This window comes from Mobula birostris, chromosome 7, assembly GCF_030028105.1.
Source record: "Mobula birostris isolate sMobBir1 chromosome 7, sMobBir1.hap1, whole genome shotgun sequence".
In the NCBI taxonomy this organism is placed as follows: domain Eukaryota; kingdom Metazoa; phylum Chordata; class Chondrichthyes; order Myliobatiformes; family Myliobatidae; genus Mobula; species Mobula birostris.
The window spans coordinates 155,146,264-155,162,993 of NC_092376.1; the positions used below are offsets into that span (position 1 = coordinate 155,146,264).

Here is a 16,730-nt window from a genome sequence, read left to right on the forward strand (position 1 = left end):
TAAAGATGACTGTGCATGTTGCAGGAAAGGTAATGTGCCATTAACGCAAGATGTGCTACACACCTTTGAGAACTGCACCAAATAATCAGACCAGATTTTGTACTAAATCACTGTCGATGACGCTTCCATTTTGATATGAAGTTACTGAAGAGCTAACAACAACATATGAGACCTACAGGCTATTAATTAATACTATGTTAATTATTTTACTTATTATAATTATGACTATCCACAAAAATGAGAATGGACTTAATGGACTCATCAAGGCATAAAATTATCCATGTAGCTTAATCTCTTCATGGGAGATTCAGTACCTCTCCTCCTACCTCTTGCCTACTTTCAGGAATGCGAACAATCTTTTCTGATAAAGCAACTATTACAATTACACTTCCACTCTTTCTATATTGCAATCTGAGTTCCCAATGTGGTCTCCTGTACATTGGACAAATCAAATGCAGACTGGGCGATAGCTGTGTAGAACATATGTTGAGCCTGCAGGGATGACTGCAAGCTACCAGTTGCCTGTTGCTTTATTTCCCTATTATATTTTCACTCTGACCTATTTTTCTGTACCCTCCTGCACAATTATAATGAGGCTGAATGTAAGCTCGAGGAAGAACACTGTTATATTGGAGCACATTACCGCCTTTCCAACTCAATATCAAATTCAACAATTTCAAGTGTAGGGGTTTCTTCTTTTATGTTATTACGTAGGCTAATCAAAATGACTTCTTTGTTATGTTAACTGCTGAGAAAGTTCTCTCACTAGCAGCTTGTTTGGGTTATAGAGCGATTTGTATTCAGTTGCTAACCAATTGGGACAGATGTTATTCTTTTTTGTGTGTCTGTAAGCTATTGTGATGCACAGGTTTTGGCGCAGAAGGCGCGATGCGGAGAGAGAGAGTGGACGCAATGCTGTGAGCTGGCCAATGGGTCGGACCCCGAGTCGGAGTCCGAGGTCCAGGGTCTTCAGCGAGGAGAGGAGACGAAGGCAGACTCATGTGGAGCGTCTGGTCGGCCACCATGGTTGGTCCCAGACGGCGGGTTGAGGTGGTCAGAGGGGATCAAGTGGTGAAAAGAGGATCGTTACTAGAGCTCCAACTGATTGTGGATGAAGAGATTGAACTTTGATAAGTTTGGTGCCTTTTATTTTCCTTTTATATTTTATCTCTATTAATTACATATTTCCAGTAATATCTATAAATTGTAATTCATTTAATTGTATATGGTGTATTGTCTGTTATTTGGCGGGGTGGGGTACATCACACAGCATCCACACGAGCTTAATTACCCAGTTTGGCGGGGTCGAGGGCTGTTTCCCCTAGACGACAGCGAGTTGAGCGACCCTGAGGCTTACCGGGAGGCTACACAAATTCTTCACTTTCTCAATTTGTATTAGAACTAGCCAGTTCCGCTTTAGGTTATCAAACTTTAATACCAACTTAGGTTTGCTCTCTGTCCATATCATTGATACATCTACTGGACACTTCCTAATTTTCTGGTCTGTCTATCTTTAGATAGATGCATCAGTAAATTGTCAATACAGTGACCCTGACCTCACCACGTCAGAAGTAATTCCTTTGTCCTACTCATTGCTCTCTGCAACTCTGCAAGTTGTGCTAAGATGAGGCCGCTATCAGGGTGAAGTACCCTCCAATCTGATGGCATGAATATTGATTTCTCCCGCTGTTACATAAATTCTACCCCCCTCCCCTTCTGTATCCTCCACTTTGACCTTTTACTTCTTCTCACCTGCCTATTACTTCCTCTTAGGTCCCGTCCTCCTTCCCTTTTTCGTATGGTCCCCTCTCCTCTCATATCCGATTCTTCTTCTCTTTCTCTTGACCTTTCCCATTCAACTGGTTTCACTGATCACCTTCCAGCTAGTCTCTTTCCCTCCCCCCACCATTTTTATTCCGGCATCTTCGCTTTTCCTTCTCAGTCCTGAAGAAGCATCTTAGCCCGAAAACATTGACTGTTCATTCTTTTCCAGAGATGCTTCCTGACCTGCTGAGCTTCTCCAGCATTTTGTGAGTGTAACTTAGAACTAATTTGTTTTCTCTCTTTCCCAGTTCTGAGGAAAGGTTTTTCAACCTGAAACAATAACCCTGTATCATATTCCACAGATGCTGCCCAATCTTCTGCACATTTCTAGCATTTTCTGATTTTATTTCAGATCATCCTTAGTTTAATGAAAAGGGTAGAAAGGCATACCATATGCAGCATTAGACACCCCTAAATCTGAAGTCCCATTTTGGTGAAATGTAGCACCAGAATAGACGAGTGTTAAATGGTATAGAATCAACAGCGTAAACCCTGAACCAACAGAATAAGGTTCTGCATTTCTGTGACAACTAAGTGAGCATGATGATGGACAATTGAGTGGAGAAAGCTTCAAAAATATTTCCATGCTAAAAATATTCAGCACAAGATAGTGTAGCAGTTAGCATAAGGCTACTAATACGCTAGCGACCAAAGTTCAATACGGTTGCTGTTGGTAACGACCTTGTAAGTTCTTCCCAGGAGCAGTTTTCTCCTGGTGCTCTGGTTTCCTCCCACATTCCAAAGACGTACGGGTCAGTAGGTTAATTGGACAAATGGGTGTAATTGGATCGGAAGGGCCTGTTATTGTGCAGTGTTGTACCCTCTAAATAAATAAAAACGAGATTCAAATACAAGGCTGATACATCTGCAGCCAACTTCAATCAGTGCCAGAGATCCCCACTTTCACAGAAGCTAAACTTTGGCCAACTGAAATCCAGAAATGGCCAAGAGTATAAAATGCATCAGTTGTGATGATAATATCACAGGAAGTATATCAGCTGTAGATCTAAGGATAAACATAGCCCGACTGCCACATTTTTGTTTTCTGGTGACAACACTGTCATTGGCCAAATCAAAGGGTGTGATGAGTCAGCATATAGGAGGGAGATTGAAAATCTGGCTGAGCAGTGCCACAACAATGTCTTTTCACTTAATGTCAGCAAGGCCAAGGAGCTGATTATTGACTTCAGGAGGAGGGAACCAGAGGTCCATGAACCAGTCCATTTTCAGCTATCAAAGGTCGAGAAGGTTAGCAACTTTAAATTCCTCTGTGTTGTCATTTCAGAGGCCGTGTCCTGGACTCGGCACATAAGTGCATTTATGAAGAAAGTGTGGCAGTGTCTCTACTTTAGAGTTTGCAAAGATTCATCATAACATTTGATGCTTTAACAAACTTCTATAAATGTGTGGTGGAGAGTATATTGACTGGTTTCATCAGAGCTTGGTATGGAAATATCAATGCTCTTGAACAGAAAATCGGACAAAAAGTCATATTTGGTCGAGTCATTCAGGGGAAAAGCCCTCCCCTCCGTTGAGCACATCTACATGAAACCATGTCAGAGGAAAGCAGCATCCATCATCAGGGACTCCCAACACCCGGACCATGCTCTCTTCTCACTGCTGCCATCAGGAAGCAGGTACAGGAGCCTCAGGACTCACACTACTAGGTTCAGGAACATTTATTACCTCTCAACCATCAGGCCCTTCAACCAGTGGGGAAAACTTCATTTAACTTTACTTGCCCATTACTGAACTCTTCCCACAACCTATGGACTCACTTCATCTATGTTCTCGATATTTATTGCTTATTTATTTATTATCTTTATTTTTATTTTTTTCTATTTTATATTTGCACAGTTTTTTGTCTTTTTGACATTTGTTGTTTGTCCACCCAGTTGGGCGCAGTCTTTCATTGATTCTATTATCATTCTTGGAGTTACTAAGTATGCCTGCAAGAAAATGAAACCTGGGGTTGTATGGGATGATACATATGTATTTTGATAAATAAATTTACTTTGAACTTTGGCCATGCATTTAGCCTACTGAGTGAGCAGTTTCAAGTTCCTGGATATCAAGATCTCTGAGGACCTCACCTGGTCCCAACATATCTACTGTATGTAGTTATAAAGAAGGCTATGCTTCATTAGGCATTTGAAGAGATTTGGTATGTCAACAAATACACTCAAAAACTTCTATAGATGTACCATGGAGAGCATTCTGACAGGCTGCATCACTGTCTGGTATGGGGGCGGGGGGCTACTGCGGAGGACCAAAAGAAGCTGCAGAGGGTTATAAATTTAGTCAGCTCCATCTTGGGTACTAGCTTACAAAGTACCCAGGACATCTTCAAGGACTGGTGTCTCAGAAAGGCAGCATCCATATTAAGGACTTCCAGCACCCAGGGCATGCCCTTTTCTCACTGTTTCCATCAGGGAGGAGGTACAGAAGCCTGAAGGCACACACTCAGTGATTCAGGAACAGCTTCTTCCCCTCTGCCATCTGATTCCTAAATGGACATCGAACCCCTGAGCACTACCTCATTTTTTTAATATATATTATTTCTGCTTTTGCACAATTTTTAATCTATTCAATATATGTATACTGTAATTGCTTTACTTATTAAATAATTATTAATTTTTTTCTCTTCTATTTTATGTATTGCATTGAACTGCTGCTGCTAAGTTAACAAACTTCATGACACATTCCAATGATAACAAACCTGATTCTGATTCTCATACTTCCTCCAGCATAAGTACAACTTAAATAACTATCTGATAATATGAAAAATTTCTCACAAAAGGCAGGACAAATCCAATCTGTCTAAGGAGGTCTACGTTTGTGCATCAGGGGTAGGTGTGATATTTAAGATACAAGATTGTTTAATGCCATTTCCTGTACACAAGTGTAAGGGAGAACAAAATAATTGTTACTCCGGATCCAATCCAAAACAAAGCACAAAAGATAAAGAACACAATAATAAAAAATATAATAAATCCAAAATACAGAAGATAGCTTACATAATACATGAGATGGATTGATTTTATATCCGTAAAGTAATGTTAGGTTGTACATAAGATGTCTGACAGGCAATAATAGAGTAGTGGTGGAGCTCGTGGGTGGAGGTGTTGATCAACCTTACTGTTTACTCTCTGGTGTTGGTACTTTGTAGTCTCCTCCCTGATGGGAGGGGGACAGACAGTCCATGATCAAGGTGGGTGGAATGATGGTACTTGCCCTTTTCTGGTATCTCTCTGTATATATATGTCCTTGATGGCAGGTAAGCTGGTGTCAGTGATGCTTTGGGCCATTTTAACTACCCACTCTAGAGCTTTCATGTCCTCTGCAGTGCAATTTCCTTCCCAAGTAGTGATGCAGCTTGTTGGGATGCTCTGTATTCTGCATCTCTAGAATGATGAGTGTGGATGTGTCATCGGTGAATGTGATGTTATGATCGCCGAGGTACTTGACCATGCAGTCGTGTGAGCAGAGTGTACAGAGGTCAGTTCAGCACATCGCCTTGGAGGTGGCGGGGGTGGGGGGGGAACCTGTGTAAAGGATGATGGATGTAGGAGGTTGTGCATCCTGACTATCTGGTTATATAGTGAAAGGGGCACAAAAAGTTTCCACAAAAAGGGAGGATATAGTAGTTGGAGGTCAATCATCCAGCCCCAGGTTCCACTGCCGGAACTTCAAATTCCGTATCCTAGTCCAACCATCTTCTACTGCTTTATCGTTCCATCTGCCATAAGGTCAGAAGTTTGCTGACATTATGGCAGATGGAACGATAAATCAGTAGAAGCCCTAGACAGGAATCAGCCATGGCCTGATAAATGGCAAGTAAAATTCATGTTATGCTATTGTTTGTCATGACCATCTTCAACATTCAAGGGTACTCTTATTACAAACACTCTCTGGCATTAACATCTGGAGGATGACACTGACCACGAATATAACTGGACAAGCCACATAAATGTTACGCTAAGAAGAGAAGCTCAGAGGCTGAGTATCCATTAGAAAGTGACTTATCTTCTAAGGTAAACAGCCATTCCACCACTTACAGGGCACAAATGCGAGTGTGATGTACTGCTTGCCTGGAACTGTAAAGTTCCAAAAACGCCTAAGAAACTTGATGTCATCCATGAAGCTATAACCTATTCAGCTGACACCTCATCAACTGTACTAAACATATCATCCCTCAAATGTTTGTGCACCATCTGAAAAATCAACTGCAGTTACTCAATAACATCTCCAAAAACCACAATTTTGCAATTGATACAAGCCTTGTCAATGACGTCTTCAAGACATCTATTGATTTATAACTCATTTTTGTATTTTTATTAAAGTTGATAAATTTATATTTCTCCATATGACAGGTCATTCAGTTTATCTATATATCTTTGCAACACCTTTTGTTCCTATTAACAACTTATTTTCCCACCAAACGGTCTCACCAGAAAACATGCATTAGAGTTAGGGTTGGATATACATTACAACCAGACACCAGATGATTCATGAAAATAGCTAAAGGTAAAAGCACTGTCCCTAGTCTAATCATATTTAGACAGTTACCTGTACAATCCTATCCTTCCTGTTAACCCCTCTTCAGCCAATACTACTATATTATGGGTAATCAGCTCCAAGTTTGTGTACTGGTTTATTATATGGTATCATTGAATTTAGAAAATCCAATCCGCATCTGTCATTGGCTTCACTTATCTGTGCAATTTATCTCTAGTGAAAGTGAAAACAAAAACTTGTCATTCAGTCCTTTGGAGCATATCTTCCATCTATTGTTAATCTTCTCAAAAATACTGCAAACAGATGTTTATCTCCAGCTTAACAACATTATAATCAGATCTTTTTTTTGTTATAGTTATGCATGTTGGCAAATCCATTTAATTTTAACTGTAGATTTTGCTTGCATTAGAATCTGGTGAGTTTGCAGGATTAATATTAGTAAACCAGCTGTTTAATGGAGAGAAAATGCTCATTATGTTTTATGGAAGTATAGAGGGGAGATCAACAAAGTTGAATACATTGTTCTGTCCATTGAAGCTGATAACAAGCACTGATAGATTGAATTTGGCACACAGATTGCACTATCACCTTTAAGTCAAAAGCCAAATGTTCACACCAGGATTGGTTCACATCATCCAGACACAAACTTCACCACAGTGTTAGGAAGAACTGCATTTTCACATAAATAACACACTAACTTAAGAATCTTGCTACTCTCTCAGTCAGGCATGAAAGATCTCATGGCAAAATTAGAAGAGGAAGTGGTGTTAGTTATCAATATTTAAAGAGGTTATGGGCATCCACTTTTGTGGAAAAGACAGAAATACAGAATTATTTTGACTGCCAAGAGATTGGGGATATAAGTTTTCACTGAAGCCCGAGTGTTCTTTTGCAGGGGTCACAGGGAGGTTGGTTTGTATGTGCAATGAGAAATAGACAGGGGAAAAGGTAAACTGGCTTTTGTTGTGGAGTATTTGATTTCAAGGTTAGGGAAATTTTGTTGTTGCTATGTTGAGTCCTAGGAGGATTGTATAGAGTTTGTTGAAGGATTATACTTGCATTTAAGGGAATGCAATGAAATTTCACCAGAGTGATACTTGGGATGTAGGTTCTGTCCTATGAAGAGAGATTAACAAGATTGGGCCTCTACTCTTAAGAGTTTTGAACAATGATGATGATCTCTTTAAATCATATAAAATTCTTTCTAGGCATGTTTCCGCTAGATAAGGTCTCAAACCAGGATTCACAGTCTCAGAATAAAATATTGGCCATTCAGAAATGAAATGGGAACAAGTTTCATCATCCAGAGAAAGGGAAGTGATTCTTTGGAATTCTCTCTCCTAGAAAGCTGTGGAGTTTCAGTTACTGTGTATATTCAGAAGAGAATCAATGGATAAAGGATTGGCACTGAAATAAAATATCAGAATAATCTTATTCAACAGCTAACATACATCAGGTCCAAATAGTCCAGTATTTCTTCTGAGTTTTATGATCTTATGTTCTGTTCAAGCTCACTGCTCTTTGGCTCCTCTTTTTCATACCAACCAAATTGCCAATCCCACTTGCCTGTGTTTTTCCCATATCCCTCTAAATCCTTCCTATTCAATCAGGAGAGCTCAACAACATCTCTAATTTCTCAGGAGGCTGATGAGAGCTGGACTATGTCCAGCAATACCCACGTCCTTCTACAGAAGCATAGCAGAGAGCATCCTAACAAGCTGCATCACTGGTTGGTATGGAAACTGCACTGAAGTGGATGGGAAAGCTCTACAATGAGTAGTCAAAACTGCCCAATGCATCGCCAGTACCAGCCTACCTGCCATCAAGGACATATATATGTAGAGAGGTGCTGGAAAAAGGCCAGCAACATCATGAAGGATCCCACACAGCCTGAGCATGGTCTTTTTGTCCCACTCCCAGGAGGGAGGAGGTCACTTAGCATCCATGCCAGGACCACCAGAATCAAATAGAGTTACTTTCCCCAAGCAGTAAAGCTGATCAACACCTGCACCCACGAACCTTTCCCTCCACACTCTCAACCACCACTACTTTATCATTTTCTGTCAGTCACCTTACCATTTGTACAGACACTTCTGTACCTAGCATGACTTTATGGACATACAATCAATCTATGTATATAAGCTATCTTATGTATTTATATTTATTGTGGTTTGTTTTATCATTGTATTCTGTATCTTATTGTGTTTTGATTTTGTTCTGCATTGGATCTGGAGTAATAATTATTTTGTTCTTCTTTACACTTGTGCACTAGAAATGACATTAAACAATCTTGAATCTTGAATTCATGTACCTTGAGTTCATGTATAAATGTCTTTTAAAAGCTATAATTATATTTGCCTCTACCACTTCTTCTAGCAGTTTGTTCCTCAGAATCAGCACTCACTATGTGAAAAAGTTGCCTCCCAGGTCTCCTCTACAGTTTCCCCTCTCACCTTATATCTATGTCCTCTAGTTTTAGGCTCCTCTACCTGGGAAAATGACTGATCTTTCACCTTTTCTATGCCCTACATGGTTTTATATACCTCGATAAAGTCACCCCTCAGTGTCCTACCCTGCAGGTAAAATATGTCCCAGCCTATCAAGGCTGTCCTTATAACTCAAGTCATTCAGTCCTGGTAACATCATTGTGAATATTGTCTGCACTCTTTCCAGATTAATGATGTCCTTCCTGGAGCAGAACTACACATAACACCAGGAGTGGGATCACCAATGTCTTTACATTTATAACAGTTTGCTCCATCTATTGTTGACAGATGAAGGCAAGTTCATCACCCTATCTACCTGTGCCACCACCTTCAAGAAATACATACTTGTATCCAATGACTCTCTGTTTTCTAACACTCTCCAGGGCTCTGTTATTTATTGTGCAAGTCCTGCTGTGGTTTAACTTTCCGAAATGCAACATCTAACATTTATCAAAGTTAAATTCCCTTGGTCAGTCTTTGCCCATTTTCTCAGCTGATCTAGATCCTGTTGTAATCTTAGATAACATCTTCACTGTCCACTTCACCACCAACTTTGATGTCATCCATAAACTTGCGAACAATGCCTACTGCATTCTCATCCAAATAGTTAATAATGGTAGGCCTAGCACCAATCTCTGTGTCATCGTCCTCTAATATAAAACATAACACTTCATTATCACTCTCTGACTCCTACCACCAAGTTAATTTTGAATCCAATGGATAGCACATCCTGGATTCCATATGATCTAACCTTCTGGGCCAGCCTACCATGCAGGACTTTGTTATAGCCCATGTAGACAATACCTAACATCTTCTTAGTCTCCTTGGTCACCTCTTCAAAAAAAGCTAAATCAAATTCAAGAAACACGATTTCCCACACTCATAGTCATGTTTAAAATCTCTAATTGGCCCTTGCATTTCCAAATGCAGGTAGATCCTGTTTCTTAAATCACCTCCAGTGACTTTCCCACAATTGAATTCTCTGACTTGTTCAGTAGACTCTAGTTCTCTGGCTTGTCCTTGCAGGTTTCATCTGTGGCTAAAAATAATATAAAAATATCTGCCAGGGCCCCAGCAATTTATTCTCTGGCTTGCCACAATGCTAACATGTGAATACATTAAAATAGAAAGAAAATACTAAAAAGGTAATGACGTTTAATAAAAAATGTAAATAAATTCAATTTTGATGGATAGAAATTAAAAAAAAATTGTAATTCTTTTTCACCTTTCTTCTAGTTTTCTAACTCTCCTGACTCACCTTCAGTAAGAACTGAAAATATCAGTAATTCTCACTTAGATCAATGATTTACAAACAGTTACAACTCTTGTGAATACTGAGCATAATACATTGCCTTTTCATTCTTAATATTTTTAAATCATAACGAATCCGAAGAACTTTAAGCACTTACCACGTTTTACTTTGGGTCCATAGCCTCCATAGACAAATTATTTCAGTGTATGCCCAAACACAATGATAATGTTCGCTAACATTAAAATGCACCACTAAGTCATTACCAGAACACACTTCCGTGTACTTGAAACTACGTAATATAGAGTGAAGTTAATAAATGTTAGACAAATAATATTGGCAAATAGGGCAGAGTTGTGCAAGTAAACTGAAGGGGAATGCTAATATAAATTCCATGGATGTCAAATGAATTTACAGGTAATAACGTCAACTTAACTCGTTCTGTCTCTTCGAAGATTATACTACTCTATACTGCAGTTGTTCTATTCTGATTCATTGAAAGAACAAAGCTACACAATTTTTTTAAAACCTGGGAGAATTTGGATGGTTGACCTCATAAGCCCTTCAAACTGTGATCATACAATTTTGACATTTCTGAATATTCCAAAACATGACTGCATCAAAAGCTCTTTGGGTGGGTTTTATATTATGTGGATGTTCAAAAGGACCTGCGTATGTTTGTACACATATCACTAAAAGCCAATATTGCAGGTGCGTCAAGTGATTATGAAGGCAAATATTTTATTAACCTTTATTACAAGGGCATTTGAATACAAAAATAATGAATTTATATTGTGTAGAGCATGGGTGAGACCTGAAATATTGTACACAGTTTTCACTAAAACTTACAACTTTCTTGCAGAGCTTGACAGGTTAATTCAGGGAGAATGTTTCCCTTGGCTGAGGCATCTGTATCCACAGGTCACCATCTCAGAATAAGGGGTGAGCTGTTTAGAACGGTGACGAGAAGTAATTCTTTCCAGTCAGAGGGTGGTGAGTATTTGGAATTTCCTCCCCTGGAGTTTGTAGAAACTCAGTTATTGAAGTGATTTACAACAGATTACTAAATTTTGGTATGTTAATCTCCCTTGATATACAAATTGTGGCCTAATTTAAAAAAAAAGTTTTATTTGGATCTGACATGAATAACAAGTGTCAAAAAAAGTATTTACATAACATCCAGTGTGATGCTGAATGGTTAAGCAAAGGAAATGATGATTATGTTCATAAAACTTAAATAACTTCCATGTTTTCTTTTTTAACATCATCTCGGATGAGCATAACATTCACTGAAAAGTAGAACTGCAGTCAAAATTGAATATATTGGATATGTGGTCCTGTTTAAAAAATACAGCTTTCAAGAAATTGAAATGTCTGGCAAAGCTCAATTTATTTAACAAGCAACCATAATGGTCTCATTTTTACACAAATCGTATCACAGAATCATTTTTAATTTTATCACCCACATCTATGTTTATGCTGATAATGATCTGTTTTATTCCATTGCATAAAAATATAGCCGCATTGCACAGGCAACGACATGTTTATTTTGTGTTCTGCAGACTCTTGCTGGCTCCACAAAACAGTCTCATTGGATCTAACTTTTGTGTAGCACAATGTAGATCTTTAACTGGATTCAAATAGAGGTTAAGTGTCAAATTCCAGTCTAGCCAATGCTTTCTGGAAAGCTTTCCAATGCATATTTTTGTAGTTGTTTACAATGAGAAATTCAAGCCATTTGTGGGGATTCTGGACATTATATGGTCCATCCTAGCCTCATAAGGGAAATTTTAAAAATCTATATGTTTGCCAGAGCCCTGGATCTTTTTTTCTGCTACCAACATTCGGTATGAAAGACACACCATAGGCAGTCTTTCAAAGCCGCAGTGCACTCAATTCTTACTGTACGAATGAGGATCCCGTCAACTTCAGGAAAGTGCATGACCAAAAGAGGATGTCAAGATGCATGGCGGAACTGTAAGTGGTTAGTGCTGCTATTTCACAACTTCAAGATCCTGGATTGAACCCTAAATTTGACTGCTGCCTGAGGGGAGTTTGCATATTCCTTCTGGGATGATAGAGGCTTCTGTCAAGTGCTCCAGTTTCTTTGATATGCTAGCAGGTTTACTGATGATTATCAAAAACTCTTTTAACAAGGGCTAAGTAGCAAAAGAACCAATAGAGAATTGATGGACATGGGAGGAGTAATTTTCAGAGCCATATAAGAAAATAAGGATTAAGGGAATGTCAAATAAGAGAAGATCTGCAGTGTTGATTAAAGGAATGGGATTGGTTGTTTAGTTGAAACTGGCATGGACCCAAATATATCACAATAAATAACACAGAAGCACACACAAGAAAACAGGAGGAGGAGCAAGCTACTTTGCTCCTCAGGCCTGCCCCACCATTACATTTGATCATGACAGACCCAACCCAGGCCTCAATTCAAAGAATGTATTTAAAACAGGGAGAAGTTGAAGGCATGGGCAGTTGATGTTAATCTGTGACTGCTTTGAAAAATAAAGGCAGGGAAAGTACAAAATGTCTTTTCCAGTTTCTGTGATGGTTCATACATATAGATAAATTTGAGTAATTACTTATCGTAGATGCATTGACTGAGCTGGTTATTATCTTACCATAGATCATGCTTTGGAGACTGATGATAATATAACATTTTTGTTTGCTTAATGCCTTATAAATGCTTACAGAACAATGAACAATTAGAGTGCTATCTATTTGCTCAAGGAGAGGCAAGGCTTCATGAATTTCAGATTAGGTTTCAGTTCAAGTAACAGAGCACTGAACTCAGAATCAAACTCCGTAAAATAGATTTCTGCTTAAAACTTATGCTCCATCAACATTGAATGTCCATACATGGTATTAAGTGGTGAAGGGATACTGCCAGGATAACATAGAGAAAGTTCAGCACTGTATCTAACCCAGTAACCAGGAGTGTTCAATGCACACACGATGTTTAAAATGACAGGCACTCTGTAATGTGGTGGTGCAGCAGGTAGTTCCAGTTACTCATAGCTTCAGTGGGTAAATTGTGACCTCTGGTAGCATATGTATGAAGTTTTCATATTGTCCATGAAACAATATGGGATTTCCACCCTACCCATTGCTTCAGTTTCTTTCCACTTCTAAAAAATGTGTTGGTTGGTAGATGTTGTAACTCAATGGTTTTCAACTTTTTTTTTCTGCCTGTGACCAACTTGTGACTTTCACTTACCTCTGTGGCCCCTACCTTCCATAGTTGCTAAAGTTTGTTATTGGTCAACTGTACTAATTATTCTATTATACAGTCAATATTTACATTTTAACAGGTGTAGGTATTATTATATGTCAAATATAATATTACAGGTATTTGTGAAAGACAGAACTATTTCAAAGCTCTAAATAGGATACTTAATTTATAATATGTATAATATTCTTAAATATTGTGTGAGTAGCCTCTATAGAGAACTAGTAAATGTCGAAGAATTATAATCAAAATAATTAGTATTTTTTTAAAATAAAACCAGCTTTCTAGGTAGTATTTTAAAAAACAATTTAATTTATTAGGCAAATCCTTTTTAAAATTGCTATTATATGTGCAAATTCTATGTGGCAATAAAGAGCATGTACTCACCAAGAAAAGTGAATTGAATTTCTTTTCAAAATATGGTAAGTATCAGTGATTTAATGGAAGTTATAGTGGTAGATAGTGAGGCAGTGGTGGACTTCATGTATTTTTGCTTCTTTGCAGTGTAACCCCTCCTGCCAGATGACCCCACTGCAGTAACTACAGCCTTCATGTCACGTCTTGTAAGTATTATAACATGCACAGTTCAGTGTAAAGCAAACTGATCCGGCTTCCTGCTGCATACACGCTGATTGGCCTTGCTGCTGACAGTCCTGCCCAGTCTTCAGTTTGTTTGTGATACTCATAACCATTTTAAATAGATTACTGCAACACTGGCCACACCAAGTTTTCCATATCAATCCCCTTCTGAGAAGGATTTTGATATGGAAAACTTGGCATCTTCTGACAATCTCTCAGTTGGGATTAGATGCAGATGGCTCCCTATCAACACGTATTTATCAATAACAGATTTACCATAATCACTAACTGGTGGGCCACGTTGAAGGGTATCCTGCTGGGTCATGCCTCCCTGCCCGCTGTATAATCAGTGATTTGGGGGTGGATGTGGAGCGTGAGCTGCCCTACAGGGTGTGAATGGTGATTTGTGCATGGTCAAGCAGGAACAGAGATGGTGAATGATGTGCTGCAACCCCCCCACCATCACCACACTCAGGCTAAGCTGTTTTGTTCCCACATTTGCATCATTTGGCATATTTTCTCCCATTTCATTCAGGTTTCCAATTAAGTTACATATATTCATTTCTTTTTTTACTTATATATTTTAGTAATATTTCATTAAAACAGTAAACTTATCATGGCCCATTCAGCAACTCTGTAGCCCTTAGTTTCTTGTTTTCTTTTACTTGTGGCCCCTGTGAAATCTGTCATGGCCCCCTGGTATGGCTCATATTCGGAGAAGGCAGTCTGAGAATCGGAGCGGGAGTGCGGCGGAAGCCATTTTGAATTTTTCATTTTTTCATCGGAGTTAAGAGAGGCGAGACTGCGCAGGCATGTGACGTCAGGCAGTGGAGTGCGCAAGATTTAAAGGGAACACAGCCTTATACAGCAGGCTGTGGAGTGAGCCCAGAGAGAAGTGAAGGCCTAAGGGCTTTGGCTCAATGGGCTTAGGCGGAAACAGGCAAGGCGAAGAAGGTTTGGTTTTCAATTTTTCCTGTTATTTCAGGAAAAGGGGGGGAAGTATGAGTGTGAGTGCAGCTTGCTGTTCTCGGTGTCGGATGTGGGGGGTCCTGGAGTCTCCCAGCCTCCCGGATGTCCACAACTGTGCCAGGCACGCTGAGCTGCAGCTCCTAAAGGACCGTGTTAGGGAACTGGAGATGCAGCTCAATGACCTTCGTCTGGTCAGGGAGAGTGAGGAGTTGATAGAGTGGAATTATAGGCAGGTGGTCACACCGAGACCACCGGAGGAAGACAAGTGTGTTACATACCTCAAGAAGATCTTGTGAGAAAGATGTAATGGTCTTTTGGAGGTCACCTGATGTAATTTTCCTGCCCATGTGAGGTCACATGATGACATGTTCACCATGGCTATATAAGGGAAGACCTCAGGTGACGCAGTTAGTTTTTCCAGTTAGAACGTTAATGAGATATTCCGCTCCGCTGTGTATTTGCATTATGACACAGTTCTGATCTTAAACTGAGTTTTATATTCTAACGTAAGGTACAGAAGTCTGAGCCAGCAGTTTGACCAATTGCTGCTAGGTTTGTTAAGGTATCTTTTCAGTAACATTGGAGAGTGAAGACGGGACCTTGAAGGAGACGTTCGACGGGTTTGGAAAGGATCGACCTTTACTGAATTCGTTCAAGAAAGAGTGATCTGCATGAGACAGCCTCTGCTAAAAGTGGCAGGAAGACTGTGCAAGATTATTCTACAGACGAAAGTCAGTGCCTTTAAAACTACTTTCCGTCGCCATGACTCCTGTGGACAGGGCAGGGTCTGACTGGGAGTGGTAGTGACGCCGTGTCTTTGAGGAATTCGTTGCTTCATGAAAGTCTCTCCTAATTGACTGTATAAATCTCTTGGACTTTAAAATTTACCATTCGAAGAACTGTCTTTGAATTTACCGTTTTAAGAACTGTTTTTGCCTTTGTCGCTTTAAGAATCAGTACCGAGTGATGATTTGTTGAACAGCTGCATCGCGGTTAACTTCCGATTAAGGTTTTTGTTTGTTGTTTTATTGTTTATCCGTGTTTAATAAATGTTTGATTGTTTTATATAACCTGTCTTAATTGATATTCATTGTTGCCGGTTACGTAACAAGTGGGTCATGGTTAGGAAGGGGAAGGGTCAGATACTAGAGGGTACCCCAATGGCTGTGCCCCTTGACAATAAGTACTCTTGTTTGAGTACTGTTGGGGGGGACAGCTTACCTGGGGGAAGCGACAGTGGCCGTGCCTCCGGCACAGAGTCCGGCCCTGCAGCTCAGAAGGGTAAGGAAAGGAAGAGGAGGGCAGTAGTAATAGGGGACTCAATAGTTAGGGGGTCAATAGGTGATTCTGTGGACGCAGTCAGGAGACCCGGTTGGTAGTTTACCTCCCTGGTGCCAGGGTCCGGGATGTTTCCGATTGCGTCCAAGATATCCTGAAGTGGGAGGATGAGGAGCCAGAGATCGTGGTACATATAGGTACCAATGACATAGGTAGGAAGAGGGAAGAGGTCCTGTAAAGAGAATATAGGGAGGTAGGAAGGGAGTTGAGAAGAAGGACCGCAAGGGTAGTAATCTCAGGATTACTGCCTGTGCCACGCGACAGTGAGAGTAGGAATGCAATGAGGTGGAGGATAAATGCGTGGCTGAGGGATTGGAGCAGGGGGCAGGGATTCAAGTTTTTGGATCAGTGGGACCTCTTTTGGCGCAGGAGTGACCTGTAAAAAAGGATGGTTTGCACTTGAATCCTAGGGGGACCAATATCCTGGCAGGGAGATTTGTGAAGGCTACTGAGGAGACTTTAAACTAGAATGGTTGGGGGTTGGGAATCAAATTGAAGAGACTAGGAGTGAGGAGGTTAGTTC

General features: G+C 39.9%; 1 protein-coding gene across 4 annotated transcripts in view; it reads right to left on the reverse strand.

Moving 5' to 3' along the window:
- Positions 1–10,345, reverse strand: part of LOC140200520 (uncharacterized) — a 147,923-nt gene extending 137,578 nt beyond the window's left edge. For all 4 annotated transcript variants that reach the window (XM_072263982.1, XM_072263981.1, XM_072263983.1 and 1 more), the window contains exon 1: positions 10,238–10,345. The gene's annotated coding sequence lies outside the window, so the exon portion shown is untranslated. The remainder of the gene's footprint in view (positions 1–10,237) is intronic.
- Between the last annotated feature and the right edge of the window lie 6,385 nt (positions 10,346–16,730).